The 6000-nt window shown below is 36.7% G+C and overlaps 1 protein-coding gene across 10 annotated transcripts in view; it reads right to left on the minus strand.

The window, feature by feature from the left end:
• The window catches only part of LOC137614297 (cytochrome P450 4c3-like), a 98019-nt gene that overhangs the window by 30328 nt on the left and 61691 nt on the right, over positions 1-6000 (minus strand). The window contains exon 4 of one of the 10 annotated variants that reach the window (XR_011039047.1): positions 3518-3671. The exons of 8 other annotated variants lie outside the window; for them this stretch is intronic. The gene's annotated coding sequence lies outside the window, so the exon portion shown is untranslated. Of the gene's footprint in view, positions 1-3517; positions 3672-6000 lie in introns of those variants that run through there. One more of the 10 variants, XR_011039045.1, reaches the window with a different exon arrangement.

A 6000-nucleotide genomic window follows, 5' to 3' on the forward strand; every position in this document is an offset into this window, starting at 1 on the left:
GTATTGTACCACTATATAAGGGTAAGGGAGATGTGCATGAGTGTTGTAATTCAAGAGGTATTAGTTTGTTAAGCGTAGTTGGAAAAGTGTATGGTAGAGTAATGATTAATAGGATCAAGGATAAAACAGAGAATGCAATCTTAGAAATACAGGGTGGTTTTAGAAGAGGTAGGGGTTGTATGAATCAGATTTTTACAGTAAGGCAGATATGCGAGAAATATTTAGCAAAAGGGAAGGCGGTGTATGTTGCGTTTATGGATCTGGAGAAAGCATATGATAGAGTTGATACGGAAGCAATGTGGAATGTGATGAGGTTATATGGAGTTGGTGGAGGGTTGTTGCAAGCAGTGAAAAGTTTCTACAAAGGTAGTAAAGCATGTGTTAGAATAGGAAATGAAGTGAGCAAGTGGTTTCCCGTGAGAGTGGGGCTTAGACAAGGATGTGTGATGTCGTCGTGGTTGTTTAACTTGTATGTTGATGGAGTGGTGAGAGAGGTGAATGCTCGAGTGCTTGGACGAGGATTGAAACTGATAGACGAGAATGATCATGAATGGGAGGTAAATCAGTTGTTATTTGCAGATGATACTGTATTGGTTGCAGACGCGGAAGAGAAGCTTGGCCGATTAGTGACAGAATTTGGAAGGGTGTGTGAAAGAAGGAAGTTGAGAGTTAATGTGGGTAAGAATAAGGTTATGAGATGTACGAGAAGGGAAGATGGTGCGAGGTTGAATGTCATGTTGAATGGAGATTTACTTGAGGAGGTGGATCAGTTTAAGTACTTGGGGTCTGTTGTTGCAGCAAATGGTGTAGTGGAAGAAAATGTACGTCAGAGAGTGAATGAAGGTTGCAAAGTGTTAGGGGCAGTGAAGGGAGTGGTTAAGAATAGAGGGTTAGGCATGAATGTAATGAGAGTTCTGTATGAAAAAGTGATTGTACCAACTGTGATGTATGGATCGGATTTGTGGGGAATGAAAGTGACGGAGACAGAAATTTAATGTGTTTGAGATGAAGTGCTGTAGACTGGTGCATTGCTTGCAACATTGCATACGTTCAGGAATTAGATGAAATAACCTTTTGAATACAGTAACAAATTACTCAGTGCACGATGCAATATGTAAGGGATACGACCATAGAAGCTGTATATATGTGAGGTTATCTGAAGGTAAAACCTCTTCAAAGTTGAATCATAATATTCAAAATCGTTGAATATATAACTAACTCAGCCTTATATTCCCTTTACAGTATTATTATTATTATTATTATTATTATTATTATTATTTGCTAAGCTACAGCCCTAGTTGGAGAAGCAAGATGCTATAAGCCCAAGGGCTCTAACGGGGACAAATAGCCCAGTGAGGTAAGGAAATAAGGAAATAAATAAACGATCTGATAAATAATGAACAATTAGAATAAAATAATTTAAAAACAGTAATTACATCAAAACAGATATTTCATAAATAAACTATAAAAAGACTTATGTCAGCCGGTTCAATTCATAGGTAACAAATATATCTAATGAATAGGCTATTGAAATACATAACATATTTCATTGATAAGCCTAATGGCTGGGCTCACGTATAAGCCTATCTGATTTTAAGTGAATCCTTCTAATTTGTCATCATATTTGGCAGCATCTGGCAACTGGTTTTCAAGGTTTAAAGGTCACTCCCGAATACCAAAGACAAGGGACAGTGACAAACTCCAGCCAAGCTAGAACCAGGGAGGACTGATGACTCAGCAGGTAAACACATAGGCTGCCCCAAACCCCATTCTTAATTAATTCCCAAGGATAGCAAGGTTGTAGACATAACAAGAGACTATAGAGTTTAAGCTAATCTCGAACTTTAGTCCAGCAGAACGCCAGGCAGGGACGTTTTCAATAGGCCAGCACAACCATAGCCTTACGAGTATTATTATTATTATTATTATTATTATTATTATTACTTGCTAAGCTACAACCCTAGTTGGAAAAGCAAGATGCTATGCCCCGGGGCTCCAACAGGGAAAATAGCCCAGTAAGGAAAGGAAACAAGGAAATAAGATAAGTAATTAACAATTAAGATATAAGATTCTAAGAACAGTAACAATATTAAAATCGTCGTCGTCGGCGCCCACTCGTGTCCGAGCATTGGGTTCTGTCGTTAGCCATCAGCCTCCTATCTGTGAGAAAGAGATGAAGAAGGGTGGAAGAAACGACAGAATGCCAGTAGCTGGGTATATTGTTTTGGGTGGTCGTGGCTTTGCTACGGCCATGCACACACACTTGGCCCACACCGTTTTCACCGCAGCTCAAGACATATGAGACAGGTGGCTTCTCCGATGTTGGTTGCATCGGGCTGCCGGGTTCTTGTTATGCCAAGCCCCGCCTTATTGCCTGCCCGACAGGCATTGCCCTCTTCCGCCGGCGCTGGGAAGCTCCGCCGTTGGGGTCTTGTTTGGTTTGATTTTGGAGTTTTCCTTCTCCTAGCCTTTGGATATCTTAAATAAAGGAGAAGGCCTATAGGGGTCCAGTCTTGGTCTGGTCTCTCAGAACTGGCCTTAGCGGTATGGTTGAGCCTGCCAGGGTGGATAAACTACCCCACCGCCATTGCCCAGCCCATCATTGAGACACTCAAGCCCCTCTACTGCAGCAAAGTGCTGGACCATCAGAGGGGGATACTAAAATAGATATTTCATATATAAACTACAAAATCCGTAACAAAAGAAGAGGAAGAGAAGTAAGTTAGAGTAATCTCTCTCTCTCTCTCTCTCTCTCTCTCTCTCTCTCTCTCTCTCTCTCTCTCTCTCCTGCACTCCTGTGTGCATCTCTCTTTCTATTATATTTATCTTTTATTGTATCATTAATCAATTTTACTTACAAACTAACGACCCCCCTATCTGTTGTTCAGATGGAAGATGGGCCGAATCTCAATGGATAAGGTAAGTAATGTCAAACTATTAGTCTATCTCAAGGTAAAACTTCTTTCCTGATATTAACCATCATCATCTCCTCCCACGCCTATTGACGCAAAGGGCCTACATTCATCATCTCCAGTTTTATGCTTCATAGTCCTCAGCAATGTAGGCCTGGGTCTTCCAACTCTTCTAGTGCCTTGCGGAGCCCAGTTAGGTGAACTAATCTTTCTAGGAGAATACGAAGAGCACGCCCAAACAATTCACTAAGATTAAGCTGGGATAAAAAGTGCGAATGGTTGTGAAGTTTTTACAAGTAATTTTAACATTTCATTATCATATAGGTGGGATAATAAGGGAATTTCAATTTTTTTTTTTTTTATCTTATTTTTTTTTACCAAATACGCACTACAACGGTTTTGAATATGATCTTGTTCAATTGGTTCCGTTCAATAGACAGCGATTTTTGTTCTTAGTTTTTTGTACTTCGTCCTTCGTTTTAAAGTAAAGCTCTCCCCACTAAACCATCCGTCCATTGTCATAAGCTTTACGTCTTTTGTCCATTCATTTCAAAATTCTTATCATCATCCAAGGTTTATTGCTATCGCATATGCGTTGTGTTTTCTCAGGAAAACATCTCTCGTGTTGTTCGTAAGAGTATTGACATTTCTGGGGCTTCATCTGCGTTTTCAGTCATTCAAGTTTCCGTCCATTCATACGGTACAATCCACTGGCCGAACTCTGGCTGACGAATCTCGGAAGGACCCAAATAGTCTGGTCTGGTGAGAGAGAGAGCGAACCAGATTTTGGCTCCGGCCCGGTGACAACGCACTTATTATTATTATTATTATTATTATTATTATTATTATTATTATTATTATTGTTATTATTATTATTATTAGCCAAGCTACAACCCTAGTTGGAAAAGCAAGATGCTATAAGCCCAAGAGCTCCAACAGGGAAAAGTAGCCCAGTGAGGGAAGGGAATGAGGAAATAAATAAATGATGAGAACAAATTAACAATAAATCATTCTACAAACAGTAACAACGTCAAAACAGATATGTCATATATAAACTACAAAAAAAGACTTATGTCTTCCTGTTCAACGTAAAAACATTTGTTGCAACTTTGAACTTTTGAACTGTTCCCTCCGCAAAATAAGTTTGCGGGCACTTAGTCGCATACTAGATAACTGCAAAGCTTCTAAGTTTATATATATTACTGTAATTAGGCTTATGTTACATGTACCATAAACAATATCATTAATACAATTCTTAATCTTTATTTTTTCCATTTACCGTGAAATCAGATAGAATAACATCTTGCTATTATGACATAGTAACTTCCGTATGATGTAAACAGTTACAAATCAAATAGTAGAAATAAACTTTTTTGCTTGACGGAAACACACCAAAAGTTAGAGAGATTAAATTTAAGTAAGGATGTTAAAAAAAAGTAGAAAATATGAGGGATATGAATGATAAAAAAAGGAGGTGGTTTGATGATACTTTATAGAAATAGTGACAGTCTAGAATTGGAAAAGATAGAAACTAAAAGTAAAGACCTGATGTATGTTTAGTGTAATGCATATAATCATACATTTAGATTATTGTTGGTTTATTTTTCAGCAGGAAATACTGAAGAAGACGAAAGTAGGGATAAGAGAATAAAACAGGAATGTAAAAGAATTATTAGAAATCTAAATGAAGAAGAGGCATTGATGATATTAGAGGATTTTATCGGGCATGTAGGATTTTTAGGATACCAGAATTTAGACAGGAACGGGGAAATGATTCTCGATTGGATGAATGACCCTGGGTTGGTCCTATTGAATGGAGATTTAAGTTGTAAAGGGATTTTTACATGGGAAAGATTGCAACAAAAAAGTGTAATAGACTACGTATTAGTAAACGAACAAATGTATAAAAACTTTAGGGAAATGATTATAGACGAGGAAAAATTGAACTTTGACATCTCGGATCATAATCTGGTCACTATAGAACTGGAATTCATGAGTGACCAGAATAAAAATTTTAAAAAGGAAGATGGGAGGAAGTAAAATACTTTAGGACAGATGAAAATAGTTAATTATTACTTGCTAAGCTATAACCCTAGTTGGAAAAGCAGGATGCTATAAACCCAGGGGGGCTCCAACAGGGAAAATAGCCCAGTGAGGAAAGGAAACAAGGAAAAATAAAATATTTTAAGAACAGTAACAAAACCAAAATAAATATTTCCTATAAACTATAAAAAACTAACAAAAACAAGAAAAAGAGAAATTAGATAGAATAGTGTGCCCGAGTGTACCCTCAATCAAGAGAACTCTAACCCAAGACAGTGGTGCAGAGGCTATGGCACTACCCAAGACTGGGTAGCAATGGTTTAATTTTGGAGTGTCCATCTACTAGAAGAGCTGCTTACCATAGCTAAAGAATCTCTTCTACCCTTACCCTGAAGAGGAAAGTAGCCACTGAACAATTACAGTGCAGTAGTTAACCTCTTGGGTGAAAAATAATTGTTTGGTAATCTCAGTGTTATCAGGTGTATGAGGACAGAAGAGAATCTGCAAGGAATAGGCCAGACTATTTGGCGTACGTGTAAGCAAAGGAAAAATGTTTATTGCGTGTAATTGGTCTTAGCATTAAGTATTAGTGTTGCATATCTGCAGTATTGAAGTTTCAGATGAAATACTCTGTATTATGGTTGTATTTAGTTTCCTAATATATGATTCCAATTCAGATTGGAGTTTATAGAATTTCATACTAATTTCTATGCATTCATTTCTTTGAAGCAACTCTTACACCACATCTGCCTAGTTGATTTTATCTTGGCATATATCATTATTATTGTTGTTGTTGTTGTTGTTGTTGTTGTTGTTGTTGTTGTTGTTGTTGTTGTTGTTGTTGTTAATAATAATAATAATAATAATAATAATAATAATAATAATAATAACAATTATTATTATTATTATTATTATTATTGTTGTTGTTGTTGTTGTTGTTAATAATAATAATGATAATAATAATAATAATAATAATAATAACAATTATTATTATTATTATTGTTGTTGTTGTTGTTGTTATTAATATTATTACAAGCTAAGCTAC

This window comes from Palaemon carinicauda, chromosome 20 (genome assembly GCF_036898095.1).
Source record: "Palaemon carinicauda isolate YSFRI2023 chromosome 20, ASM3689809v2, whole genome shotgun sequence".
Classification (NCBI taxonomy): Eukaryota; Metazoa; Arthropoda; class Malacostraca; order Decapoda; family Palaemonidae; genus Palaemon; species Palaemon carinicauda.